This window comes from Symphalangus syndactylus, chromosome 20 (assembly GCF_028878055.3).
Source record: "Symphalangus syndactylus isolate Jambi chromosome 20, NHGRI_mSymSyn1-v2.1_pri, whole genome shotgun sequence".
Taxonomy (NCBI): Eukaryota; Metazoa; Chordata; class Mammalia; order Primates; family Hylobatidae; genus Symphalangus; species Symphalangus syndactylus.
The window spans coordinates 2,822,005-2,836,687 of NC_072442.2; positions in this window are offsets into that span (position 1 = coordinate 2,822,005).

Below are 14,683 nucleotides of genomic sequence, written 5' to 3' on the forward strand. Positions count from 1 at the left end.
GTGTAGTTTATATTTGAACATATTCTTTTTTCCACTATTACCCACTTAGCGCTACGAATGTCCAGTTGCTTTTTCTACAGACAGAGTGTTTCAAAACTGCTCAATCAAAAGTATGGTTTAACTCTGTTAGCTGAATGCTCAGATCAGAAAGAAGTTTCACAGAATGCTTCTGTGTAGTTTATATTTGAATATATTCCTTTTTCCACCACTTCGCTCTTAGCGCTCCAAATGTCCAGTTGCATTTTCTACACAAAGAGTGTACAGATCTGCTCAATCAAAAGTATGGTTTAACTCTGTTAGCTGAATGAACAGATCAGAAAGAAGTTTCACCGAATGATTCTGTGTAGTTTATATTTGAAGACATTCCTTTTTCCACTATTACCCTCTTAGCGCTCCGAATCTCCACTTGCATTTTCTACAAAAAGAGTGTTTCATAACTGCTCAATCAAAAATATGTTTTATCTCTGTTAACTGAATTTACAGATCAGAAATAAGTTTCACAGGATGCATCTGTGTAGTTTTTATTTGAAGATATTCTTTTTCCCAATGTAGGCCTCTTAGCGCTTAGCATGTCCAATTGCAGTTTCTACAGAAAGAGTGTTTCAGAACGGCTCAATTAAAATAAGGTTCAACTCTGTTAGTTGAATGCACAGAACAGAAAGAATTTTCACAGAATGCTACTGTGTAGTTTATATTTGAATATATTCCTTTTTCCACTATTACCCTCTTAGCGCTCCGAATGTCCACTTGCATTTTCTACAGAAAGAGTGTTCAGAACTACGCAATCAAAAGTATGGTTTAACTCTGTTAGCTTAATGAACATATCAGAAATAAGTTTCACACAATGCTTCTGTGTAGTTTTTATTTGAAGATATTATTTTTCCCAATAGAGGCCTCTTAGCGCTCAGAATGTCCAATTGCAGTTTCTACAGAAAGAGTGTTTCAGAAAGGCTCAATCAAAAGTAAGGTTCAACTCTGTTAGTTGAATGCACAGAACAGAAAGAAGTTTCATACAATGCTTCTGTGTAGTTTATATTTGAACATATTCTTTTTTCCACTGTTACCCACTTAGCCCTTCGAATGACCAGTTGAATTTTTTACAGACAGAGTGTTTCAAAACTGCTCAATCAAAAGTATGGTTTAACTCTGTTAGCTGCATGCTCAGATCAGAAAGAAGTTTCACAGAATGCTTCTGTGTAGTTTATATTTGAATATATTCCTTTTTCCACTACTACTCTCTTAGCGCTCCAAATGTCCAGTTGCATTTTCTACAGAAAGAGTGTTCAGATCTGCTCAATCAAAAGTATGGTTTAACTCTGTTAGCTGAATGCACAGATCAGAAAGAAGTTTCACAGAATGATTCTGTGTAGTTTATATTTGGAGACATTCCTTTTTCCACTATTACCCTCTTAGCGCTCCGAATCTCCACTTGCATTTTCTACAGAAAGAGTGTTTCAGAACGGCTCAATCAAAACTAAGGTTCAACTCTTTTAGTTGAACAAACAGAACAGAAAGAAGTTTCACACAATTCTTCTGTGTAGTTTTTATTTGTAGACATTCTTTTTCCCAATATAGGCCTCTTAGCGCTCAGAATGTCCAATTGCAGTTTCTACAGAAAGAGTGTTTCAGAACGGCTCAATCAAAAGTAAGGTTCAACTCTGTTAGTTGAATGCACAGAACAGAAAGAAATTTCATACAATGCTTCTGTGTAGTTTATATTTGAACATATTCTTTTTTCCACTATTACCCACTTAGCGCTACGAATGTCCAGTTGCATTTTCTACAGAAAGAGTGTTAAGATCTGCTCAATCAAAAGTATGGTTTAACTCTGTTAGCTGAATGCACAGATCAGAAAGAAGTTTCACCGAATGATTCTGTGTAGTTTATATTTGAAGACATTCCTTTTTCCACTATTACCCTCTTAGCGCTCCGAATCTCCACTTGCATTTTCTACAAAAAGAGTGTTTCATAACTGCTCAATCAAAAATATGTTTTATCTCTGTTAACTGAATTTACAGATCAGAAATAAGTTTCACAGAATGCATCTGTGTAGTTTTTATTTGAAGACATTCTTTTTCCCAATGTTGGCCTCTTAGCGCTTAGCATGTCCAATTGCAGTTTCTACAGAAAGAATGTTTCAGAACGGCTCAATCAAAAGTAAGGTTCAACTCTGTTAGTTGAATGCACAGAACAGAAAGAATTTTCACAGAATGCTACTGTGTAGTTTATATTTGAATATATTCCTTTTTCCACTATTACCCTCTTAGCGCTCCGAATGTCCACTTGCATTTTCTACAGAAAGAGTGTACAGAACTGCGCAATCAAAAGTATGGTTTAACTCTGTTAGCTTAATGAACATATCAGAAATAAGTTTCACACAATGCTTCTGTGTAGTTTTTATTTGAAGATATTATTTTTCCCAATATAGTCCTCTTAGAGCTCAGAATGTCCAATTGCAGTTTCTACAGAAAGAGTGTTTCAGAAAGGCTCAATCAAAACTAAGGTTCAACTCTGTTAGTTGAATGCACAGAACAGAAAGAAATTTCATACAATGCTTCTGTGTAGTTTACATTTGAACATATTCTTTTTTCCACTATTACACACTTGGCGCTACGAATGTCCAGTTGCATTTTCTACAGACAGCGTGTTTCAAAACTGCTCAATCAAAAGTATGGTTTAACTCTGTTAGCTGAATGCTCAGATCAGAAAGAAGTTTCACAGAATGCTTCTGTGTAGTTTATATTTGAATATACTCCTTTTTCCACTACTACTCTCTTAGCGCTCCAAATGTCCAGTTGCATTTTCTACAGAAAGAGTGTTCAGATCTGCTCAATCAAAAGTATGGTTTAACTCTGTTAGCTGAATGCACAGATCAGAAAGAAGTTTCACAGAATGATTCTGTGTAGTTTATATTTGGAGACATTCCTTTTTCCACTATTACCCTCTTAGCGCTCCGAATCTCCACTTGCATTTTCTACAGAAAGAGTGTTTCAGAACGGCTCAATCAAAACTAAAGTTCAACTCTTTTAATGAACAAACAGAACAGAAAGAAGTTTCACACAATTCTTCTGTGTAGTTTTTATTTGTAGACATTCTTTTTCCCAATATAGGCCTCTTAGCGCTCAGAATGTCCAATTGCAGTTTCTACAGAAAGAGTGTTTCAGAACGGCTCAATCAAAAGTAAGGTTCAACTCTGTTAGTTGAATGCACAGAACAGAAAGAAGTTTCATACAATGCTTCTGTGTAGTTTATATTTGAACATATTCTTTTTTCCACTATTACCCACTTAGCGCTAAGAATGTCCAGTTGCTTTTTCTACAGACAGAGTGTTTCAAAACTGCTCAATCAAAAGTATGGTTTAACTCTGTTAGCTGAATGCTCAGATCAGAAAGAAGTTTCACAGAATGCTTCTGTGTAGTTTATATTTGAATATATTCCTTTTTCCACTACTACGCTCTTAGCGCTCCAAATGTCCAGTTGCATTTTCTACAGAAAGAGTGTTAAGATCTGCTCAATCAAAAGTATGGTTTAACTCTGTTAGCTGAATGCACAGATCAGAAAGATGTTTCACCGAATGATTCTGTGTAGTTTATATTTGAAGACATTCCTTTTTCCACTATTACCCTCTTAGCGCTCCGAATTTCCACTTGCATTTTCTACAAAAAGAGTGTTTCATAACTGCTCAATCAAAAATATGTTTATCTCTGTTAACTGAATTTACAGATCAGAAATAAGTTTCACAGAATGCATCTGTGTAGTTTTTATTTGAAGATATTTTTTTCCCAATGTAGGCCTGTTAGCGCTTAGCATGTCCAATTGTAGTTTCTACAGAAAGAATGTTTCAGAACGGCTCAATCAAAAGTAAGGTTCAACTCTGTTAGTTGAATGCACAGAACAGAAAGAATTTTCACAGAATGCTACTGTGTAGTTTATATTTGAATATATTCCTTTTTCCACTATTACCTCTTAGCGCTCCGAATGTCCACTTGCATTTTCTACAGAAAGAGTGTTCAGAACTGCGCAATCAAAAGTATGGTTTAACTCTGTTAGCTTAATGAACATATCAGAAATAAGTTTCACACAATGCTGCTGTGTAGTTTTTATTTGAAGATATTATTTTTCCCAATATAGTCCTCTTAGAGCTCAGAATGTCCATTTGCAGTTTCTACAGAAAGAGTGTTTCAGAAAGGCTCAATCAAAACTAAGGTTCAACTCTGTTAGTTGAATGCACAGAACAGAAAGAAATTTCATACAATGCTTCTGTGTAGTTTACATTTGAACATATTCTTTTTTCCACTATTACCCACTTGGCGCTACGAATGTCCAGTTGCATTTTCTACAGACAGCGTGTTTCAAAACTGCTCAATCAAAAGTATGGTTTAACTCTGTTAGCTGAATTCTCAGATCAGAAAGAAGTTTCACAGAATGCTTCTGTGTAGTTTATATTTGAATATACTCCTTTTTCCACTACTACTCTCTGAGCGCTCCAAATGTCCAGTTGCATTTTCTACAGAAAGAGTGTTCAGATCTGCTCAATCAAAAGTATGGTTTAACTCTGTTAGCTGAATGCACAGATCAGAAAGAAGTTTCACAGAATGATTCTGTGTAGTTTATATTTGGAGACATTCCTTTTTCCACTATTACCCTCTTAGCGCTCCGAATCTCCACTTGAATTTTCTACAGAAAGAGTGTTTCAGAACGGCTCAATCAAAACTAAAGTTCAACTCTTTTAATGAACAAACAGAACAGAAAGAAGTTTCACAAAATTCTTCTGTGTAGTTTTTATTTGTAGACATTCTTTTTCCCAATATAGGCCTCTTAGCGCTCAGAATGTCCAATTGCAGTTTCTACAGAAAGAGTGTTTCAGAACGGCTCAATCAAAAGTAAGGTTCAACTCTGTTAGTTGAATGCACAGAACAGAAAGTAGTTTCATACAATGCTTCTGTGTAGTTTATATTTGAACATATTCTTTTTTCCACTATTACACACTTAGCGCTATGAATGTCCAGTTGCTTTTTCTACAGACAGAGTGTTTCAAAACTGCTCAATCAAAAGTATGGTTTAACTCTGTTAGCTGAATGCTCAGATCAGAAAGAAATTTCACAGAATGCTTCTGTGTAGTTTATATTTGAATATATTCCTTTTTCCACCACTTCGCTCTTAGCGCTCCAAATGTCCAGTTGCATTTTCTACACAAAGAGTGTTCAGATCTGCTCAATCAAAAGTATGGTTTAACTCTGTTAGCTGAATGAACAGATCAGAAAGAAGTTTCACCGAATGATTCTGTGTAGTTTATATTTGAAGACATTCCTTTTTCCACTATTACCCTCTTAGCGCTCCGAATCTCCACTTGCATTTTCTACAAAAGGAGTGTTTCATAACTGCTCAATCAAAAATATGTTTTATCTCTGTTAACTGAATTTACAGATCAGAAATAAGTTTCACAGAATGCATCTGTGTAGTTTTTATTTGAAGATATTCTTTTTCCCAATGTAGGCCTCTTAGCGCTTAGCATGTCCAATTGCAGTTTCTACAGAAAGAGTGTTTCAGAACGGCTCAATTAAAAGTAAGGTTCAACTCTGTTAGTTGAATGCACAGAACAGAAAGTATTTTCACAGAATGCTACTGTGTAGTTTATATTTGAATATATTCCTTTTTCCACTATTACCCTCTTAGCGCTCCGAATGTCCCCTTGCATTTTCTACAGAAAGAGTGTTCAGAACTACGCAATCAAAAGTATGGTTTAACTCTGTTAGCTTAATGAACATATCAGAAATAAGTTTCACACAATGCTTCTGTGTAGTTTTTATTTGAAGATATTATTTTTCCCAATAGAGTCCTCTTAGCGCTCAGAATGTCCAATTGCAGTTTCTACAGAAAGAGTGTTTCAGAAAGGCTCAATCAAAAGTAAGGTTCAACTCTGTTATTTGAATGCACAGAACAGAAAGAAGTTTCATACAATGCTTCTGTGTAGTTTATATTTGAACATATTCTTTTTTCCACTGTTACCCACTTAGCCCTACGAATGTCCAGTTGCATTTTCTACAGACAGAGTGTTTCAAAACTGCTCAATCAAAAGTATGGTTTAACTCTGTTAGCTGCATGCTCAGATCAGAAAGAAGTTTCACAGAATGCTTCTGTGTAGTTTATATTTGAATATATTCCTTTTTCCACTACTACTCTCTTAGCGCTCCAAATGTCCAGTTGCATTTTCTACAGAAAGAGTGTTCAGATCTGCTCAATCAAAAGTATGGTTTAACTCTGTTAGCTGAATGCACAGATCAGAAAGAAGTTTCACAGAATGATTCTGTGTAGTTTATATTTGGAGACATTCCTTTTTCCACTATTACCCTCTTAGCGCTCCGAATCTCCACTTGCATTTTCTACAGAAAGAGTGTTTCAGAACGGCTCAATCAAAACTAAGGTTCAACTCTTTCATTTGAACAAACAGAACAGAAAGAAGTTTCACACAATTCTTCTGTGTAGTTTTTATTTGTAGACATTCTTTTTCCCAATATAGGCCTCTTAGCACTCAGAATGAGCAATTGCACTTTCTACAGAAAGAGAGTTTCAGAACGGCTCAATCAAAAGTAAGGTTCAACTCTGTTAGTTGAATGCACAGAACCGAAAGAAGTTTCATACAATGCTTCTGTGTAGTTTATATTTGAACATATTCTCTTTTCCACTATTACCCACTTAGCGCTATGAATGTCCAGTTGCATTTTCTACAGACAGAGTGTTTCAAAACTGCTCAATCAAAAGTATGGTTTAACTCTGTTAGCTGAATGCTCAAATCAGAAAGAAGTTTCACAGAATGCTTCTCTGTAGTTTATATTTGAATATATTCCTTTTTCCACTACTACTCTCTTAGCGCTCTAAATGTCCAGTTGCATTTTCTACAGAAAGAGTGTTCAGATCTGCTCAATCAAAAGTATGGTTTAACTCTGTTAGCTGAATGCACAGATCAGAAAGAAGTTTCACAGAATGATTCTGTGCAGTTTATATTTGGAGACATTCCTTTTTCCACTATTACCTTCTTAGCGCTCTGAATCTCCACTTGCATTTTCTACAGAATGAGTGTTTCAGAACGGCTCAATCAAAACTAAAGTTCAAATCTTTTAGTTGAACAAACAGAACAGAAAGAAGTTTCACACAATTCTTCTGTGTAGTTTTTATTTGTAGACATTCTTTTTCCCAATATAGGCCTCTTAGCGCTCAGAATGTCCAATTGCAGTTTCTACAGAAAGAGTGTTTCAGAACGGCTCAATCAAAACTAAGGTTCAACTCTGTTAGTTGAATGCACAGAACAGAAAGAAGTTTCATACAATGCTTCTGTGTAGTTTATATTTGAACATATTCTTTTTTCCACTATTACCCACTTAGCGCTACGAATGTCCAGTTGCATTTTCTTCAGACAGAGTGTTTCAAAACTGCTCAATCAAAAGTATGGTTTAACTCTGTTAGCTGAATGCTCAGATCAGAAAGAAGTTTCACAGAATGCTTCTGTGTAGTTTATATTTGAATATATTCCTTTTTCCACTACTACGCTCTTAGCGCTCCAAATGTCCTTTTGCATTTTCTACACAAAGAGTGTTCAGATCTGCTCAATCAAAAGTATGGTTTAAATCTGTTAGCTGAATGCACAGATCAGAAAGAAGTTTCACCGAATGATTCTGTGTAGTTTATATTTGAAGACATTCCTTTTTCCACTATTACCCCCTTAGCGCTCCGAATCTCCACTTGCATTTTCTACAAAAAGAGTGTTTCATAACTGCTCAATCAAAAATATGTTTTATCTCTGTTAACTGAATTTACAGATCAGAAATAAGTTTCACAGAATGCATCTGTGTAGTTTTTATTTGAAGATATTCTTTTTCCCAATGTAGGCCTCTTAGCGCTTAGCATGTCCAATTGCAGTTTCTACAGAAAGAGTGTTTCACAACGGCTCAATTAAAAGTAAGGTTCAACCCTGTTAGTTGAATGCACAGAACAGAAAGTATTTTCACAGAATGCTACTGTGTAGTTTATATTTGAATATATTCCTTTTTCCACTATTACCCTCTTAGCGCTCCGAATGTCCACTTGCATTTTCTACAGAAAGAGTGTTCAGAACTGCGCAATCAAAAGTATGGTTTAACTCTGTTAGCTTAATGAACATATCAGAAATAAGTTTCACACAATGCTTCTGTGTAGTTTTTATTTGAAGATATTATTTTTCCCAATAGAGGCCTCTTAGCGCTCAGAATGTCCAATTGCAGTTTCTACAGAAAGAGTGTTTCAGAAAGGCTCAATCAAATGTAAGGTTCAACTCTGTTAGTTGAATGCACAGAACAGAAAGAATTTTCATACAATGCTTCTGTGTAGTTTATATTTGAACATATTCTTTTTTCCACTATTACCCACTTAGCGCTACTAATGTCCAGTTGCATTTTCTACAGACAGAGTGTTTCAAAACTGCTCAATAAAAAGTATGGTTTAACTCCGTTAGCTGAATGCTCAGATCAGAAAGAAGTTTCACAGAATGCTTCTGTGTAGTTTATATTTGAATATATTCCTTTTTCCACTAGTACTCTCTTAGCGCTCCAAATGTCCAGTTGCATTTTCTACAGAAAGAGTGTTCAGATCTGCTCAATCAAAAGTATGGTTTAACTCTGTTAGCTGAATGCACAGATCAGAAAGAAGTTTCACAGAATGATTCCGTGTAGTTTATATTTGGAGACATTCCTTTTTCCACTATTACCCTCTTAGCGCTCCGAATCTCCACTTGCATTTTCTACAGAAAGAGTGTTTCAGAACGGATCAATCAAAACTAAGGTTCAACTCTTTTAGTTGAACCAACAGAACAGAAAGAAGTTTCACACAATTCTTCTGTGTAGTTTTTATTTGTAGACATTCTTTTTCCCAATATAGGCCTCTTAGAGCTCAGAATGTCCAATTGCAGTTTCTACAGAAAGAGTGTTTCAGAACGGCTCAATCAAAAGTAAGGTTCAACTCTGTTAGTTGAATGCACAGAACAGAGAGAAGTTTCATACAATGCTTCTGTGTAGTTTATATTTGAACATATTCTTTTTTCCACTATTACCCACTTAGCGCTATGAATGTCCAGTTGCATTTTCTACAGACAGAGTGTTTCAAAACTGCTCAATCAAAAGTATGGTTTAACCCTGTTAGCTGAATGCTCAGATCAGCAAGAAGTTTCACAGAATGCTTCTGTGTAGTTTATATTTGAATATATTCCTTTTTCCACTACTACGCTCTTAGCGCTCCAAATGTCCAGTTGCATTTTCTACAGAAAGAGTGTTCAGATCTGCTCAATCAAAAGTATGGTTTAACTCTGTTAGCTGAATGCACAGATCAGAAAGAAGTTTCACAGAATGATTCTGTGTAGTTTATATTTGGAGACATTCCTTTTTCCACTAGTACCCTCTTAGCGCTCCGAATCTCCACTTGCATGTTCTACAGAAAGTGTGTTTCAGAACGGCTCAATCAAAACTAAAGTTCAACTCTTTTAGTTGAACAAACAGAACAGAAAGAAGTTTCACACAATTCTTCTGTGTAGTTTTTATTTGTAGACATTCTTTTTCCCAATATAGGCCTCTTAGCGCTCAGAATGTCCAATTGCAGTTTCTACAGAAAGAGTGTTTCAGAACGGCTCAATCAAAAGTAAGGTTCAACTCTGTTAGTTGAATGCACAGAACAGAAAGAAGTTTCATACAATTCTTCTGTGTAGTTAATATTTGATCATATTCTTTTTTCCACTATTACCCAGTTAGCGCTACGAATGTCCAGTTGCATTTTCTACAGACAGAGTGTTTCAAAACTGCTCAATCAAAAGTATGGTTTAACTCTGTTAGCTGAATGCTCAGATCAGAAAGAAGTTTCACAGAATGCTTCTGTGTAGTTTATATTTGAATATATTCCTTTTTCCACTACTACGCTCTTAGCGCTCCAAATGTCCAGTTGCATTTTCTACACAAAGAGTGTTCAGATCTGCTCAATCAAAAGTATGGTTTAACTCTGTTAGCTGAATGCACAGATCAGAAAGAAGTTTCACCGAATGATTCTGTGTAGTTTATATTTGAAGACATTCCTTTTTCCACTATTACCCCCTTAGCGCTCCGAATCTCCACTTGCATTTTCTACAAAAAGAGTGTTTCATAACTGCTCAATCAAAAATATGTTTTATCTCTGTTAACTGAATTTACAGATCAGAAATATGTTTCACAGAATGCATCTGTGTAGTTTTTATTTGAAGATATTCTTTTTCCCAATGTAGGCCTCTTAGCGCTTAGCATGTCCAATTGCAGTTTCTACAGAAAGAGTGTTTCACAACGGCTCAATTAAAAGTAAGGTTCAAATCTGTTAGCTGAATGCACAGAATAGAAAGAATTTTCACAGAATGCTACTGTGTAGTTTATATTTGAATATATTCCTTTTTCCACTATTACCCTCTTAGCGCTCCGAATGTCCACTTGCATTTTCTACAGAAAGAGTGTTCAGAACTGCGCAATCAAAAGTATGGTTTAACTCTGTTAGCTTAATGAACATATCAGAAATAAGTTTCACACAATTCTTCTGTGTAGTTTTTATTTGAAGATATTATTTTTCCCAATAGAGGCCTCTTAGCGCTCAGAATGTCCAATTGCAGTTTCTACAGAAAGAGTGTTTCAGAAAGGCTCAATCAAAAGTAAGGTTCAACTCTGTTAGTTGAATGCACAGAACAGAAAGAAGTTTCATACAATGCTTCTGTGTAGTTTATATTTGAACATATTCTTTTTTCCACTATTACCCACTTAGCGCTACGAATGTCCAGTTGCATTTTCTACAGACAGAGTGTTTCAAAACTGCTCAATCAAAAGTATGGTTTAATTCAGTTAGCTGAATGCTCAGATCAGAAAGAAGTTTCACAGAATGCTTCTGTGTAGTTTATATTTGAATATATTCCTTTTTCCACTACTACTCTCTTAGCGCTCCAAATGTCCAGTTGCATTTTCTACAGAAAGAGTGTTCAGATCTGCTCAATCAAAAGTATGGTTTAACTCTGTTAGCTGAATGCACAGATCAGAAAGAAGTTTCACAGAGTGATTCTGTGTAGTTTATATTTGGAGACATTCCTTTTTCCACTATTACCCTCTTAGCGCTCAGAATCTCCACTTGCATTTTCTACAGAAAGAGTGTTTCAGAACGGCTCAATCAAAACTAAGGTTCAACTCTTTTAGTTGAACAAACAGAACAGAAAGAAGTTTCACACAATTCTTCTGTGTAGTTTTTATTTGTAGACATTCTTTTTCCCAATATAGGCCTCTTAGCGCTCAGAATGTCCAATTGCAGTTTCTACAGAAAGAGTGTTTCAGAACGGCTCAATCAAATGTAAGGTTCAACTCTGTTAGTTGAATGCACAGAACAGAAAGAAATTTCATACAATGCTTCTGTGTAGTTTATATTTGAACATATTCTTTTTTCCACTATTACCCACTTAGCGCTACGAATGTCCAGTTGCATTTTCTACAGACAGAGTGTTTCAAAACTGCTCAATCAAAAGTATGGTTTAACTCTGTTAGCTGAATGCTCAGATCAGAAAGAAGTTTCACAGAATGCTTCTGTGTAGTTTATATTTGAATATATTCCTTTTTCCAGTACTACGCTCTTAGCGCTCCAAATGTCCAGTTGCATTTTCTACAGAAAGAGTGTTAAGATCTGCTCAATCAAAAGTATGGTTTAACTCTGTTAGCTGAATGCACAGATCAGAAAGAATTTTCACCGAATGATTCTGTGTAGTTTATATTTGAAGACATTCCTTTTTCCAATATTACCCTCTTAGCGCTCCGAATCTCCACTTGCATTTTCTACAAAAAGAGTGTTTCATAACTGCTCAATCAAAAATATGTTTTATCTCTGTTAACTGAATTTACAGATCAGAAATAAGTTTCACAGAATGCATCTGTGTAGTTTTTATTTGAAGATATTATTTTTCCCAATGTAGGCCTCTTAGCGCTTAGCATGTCCAATTGCAGTTTCTACAGAAAGAATGTTTCAGAACGGCTCAATCAAAAGCAAGGTTCAACTCTGTTAGTTGAATGCACAGAACAGAAAGAATTTTCACAGAATGATACTGTGTAGTTTATATTTGAATATATTCCTTTTTCCACTATTACCCTCTTAGCGCTCCGAATGTCCACTTGCATTTTCTACAGAAAGAGTGTTCAGAACTGCGCAATCAAAAGTATGGTTTAACTCTGTTAGTTTAATGAACATATCAGAAATAAGTTTCACACAATGCTTCTGTGTAGTTTTTATTTGAAGATATTATTTTTCCCAATATAGGCCTCTTAGCGCTCAGAATGTCCAATTGCAGTTTCTACAGAAAGAGTGTTTCAGAAACGCTCAATCAAAACTAAGGTTCAACTCTGTTAGTTGAATGCACAGAACAGAAAGTAATTTCATACAATGCTTCTGTGTAGTTTATATTTGAACATATTCTTTTTTCCACTATTACCCATTTGGCGCTACGAATGTCCAGTTGCATTTTCTACAGACAGAGTGTTTCAAAACTGCTCACTCAAAAGTATGTTTTAACTCTGTTAGCTGAATGCTCAGATCAGAAAGAAGTTTCACAGAATGTTTCTGTGTAGTTTATATTTGAATATATTCCTTTTTCCACTACTACTCTCTTAGCGCTCCAAATGTCCAGTTGCATTTTCTACAGAAAGAGTGTTCAGATCTGCTCAATCAAAAGTATGTTTTAACTCTGTTAGCTGAATGCACAGATCAGAAAGAAGTTTCACAGAATGATTCTGTGTAGTTTATATTTGGAGACATTCCTTTTTCCACTATTACCCTCTTAGCGCTCCGATTCTCCACTTGCATTTTCTACAGAAAGAGTGTTTCAGAACGGCTCAATCAAAACTAAAGTTCAACTCTTTTAATGAACAAACAGAACAGAAAGAAGTCTCACACAATTCTTCTGTGTAGTTTTTATTTGTAGACATTCTTTTTCCCAATATAGGCCTCTTAGCGCTCAGAATGTCCAATTGCAGTTTCTACAGAAAGAGTGTTTCAGAACGGCTCAATCAAAAGTAAGGTTCAACTCTGTTAGTTGAATGCACAGAACAGAAAGAAGTTTCATACAATGCTTCTGTGTAATTTATATTTGAACATATTCTTTTTTCCACTATTACCCACTTAGCGCTACGAATGTCCAGTTGCATTTTCTACAGACAGAGTGTTTCAAAACTGCTCAATCAAAAGTATGGTTTAACTCTGTTAGCTGAATGCTCAGATAAGAAAGAAGTTTCACAGAATGCTTCTGTGTAGTTTATATTTGAATATATTCCTTTTTCCACCACTTCGCTCTCAGCGCTCCAAATGTCCAGTTGCATTTTCTACACAAAGAGTGTTCAGATCTGCTCAATCAAAAGTATGGTTTAACTCTGTTAGCTGAATGAACAGATCAGAAAGAAGTTTCACCGAATGATTCTGTGTAGTTTATATTTGAAGACATTCCTTTTTCCACTATTACCCACTTAGCGCTCCGAATCTCCACTTGCATTTTCTACAAAAAGAGTGTTTCATAACTGCTCAATCAAAAATATGTTTTATCTCTGTTAACTGAATTTACAGATCAGAAATAAGTTTAACAGAATGCATCTGTGTAGTTTTTATTTGAAGATATTCTTTTTCCCAATGTAGGCCTCTTAGCGCTTAGCATGTCCAATTGCAGTTTCTACAGAAAGAGTGTTTCAGAACGGCTCAATTAAAAGTAAGGCTCAACTCTGTTAGTTGAATGCACAGAACAGAAAGAATTTTCACAGAATGCTACTGTGTAGTTTATATTTGAATATATTCCTTTTTCCACTATTACCCTCTTAGCGCTCCGAATGTCCACTTGCATTTTCTACAGAAAGAGTGTTCAGAACTGCGCAATCAAAAGTATGGTTTAACTGTGTTAGCTTAATGAACATATCAGAAATAAGTTTCACACAATGCTTCTGTGTAGTTTTTATTTGAAGATATTATTTTTCCCAATAGAGGCCTCTTAGCGCTCAGAATGTCCAATTGCAGTTTCTACAGAAAGAGTGTTTCAGAAAGGCTCAATCAAATGTAAGGTTCAACTCTGTTAGTTGAATGCACAGAACAGAAAGAAGTTTCATACAATGCTTCTGTGTAGTTTATATTTGAACATATTCTTTTTTCCACTGTTACCCACATAGCGCTACGAATGTCCAGTTGCATTTTCTACAGACAGAGTGTTTCAAAACTGCTCAATCAAAAGTATGGTTTAACTCTGTTAGCTGAATGCTCAGATCAGAAAGAAGTTTCACAGAATGCTTCTGTGTAGTTTATATTTGAATATATTCCTTTTTCCACTACTACTCTCTTAGCGCTCCAAATGTCCAGTTGCATTTTCTACAGAAAGAGTGTTCAGATCTGCTCAATCCAAAGTATGGTTTAACTCTGTTAGCTGAATGCACAGATCAGAAAGAAGTTTCACAGAATGATTCTGTGTAGTTTATATTTGGAGACATTCCTTTTTCCACTATTACCCTCTTAGCGCTCCGAATCTCCACTTGCATTTCCTACAGAAAGAGTGTTTCAGAACGGCTCAATCAAAACTAAGGTTCAACTCTTTTAGTTGAACAAACAGAACAGAAAGTAGTTTCACACAATTCTTCTGTGTAGTTTT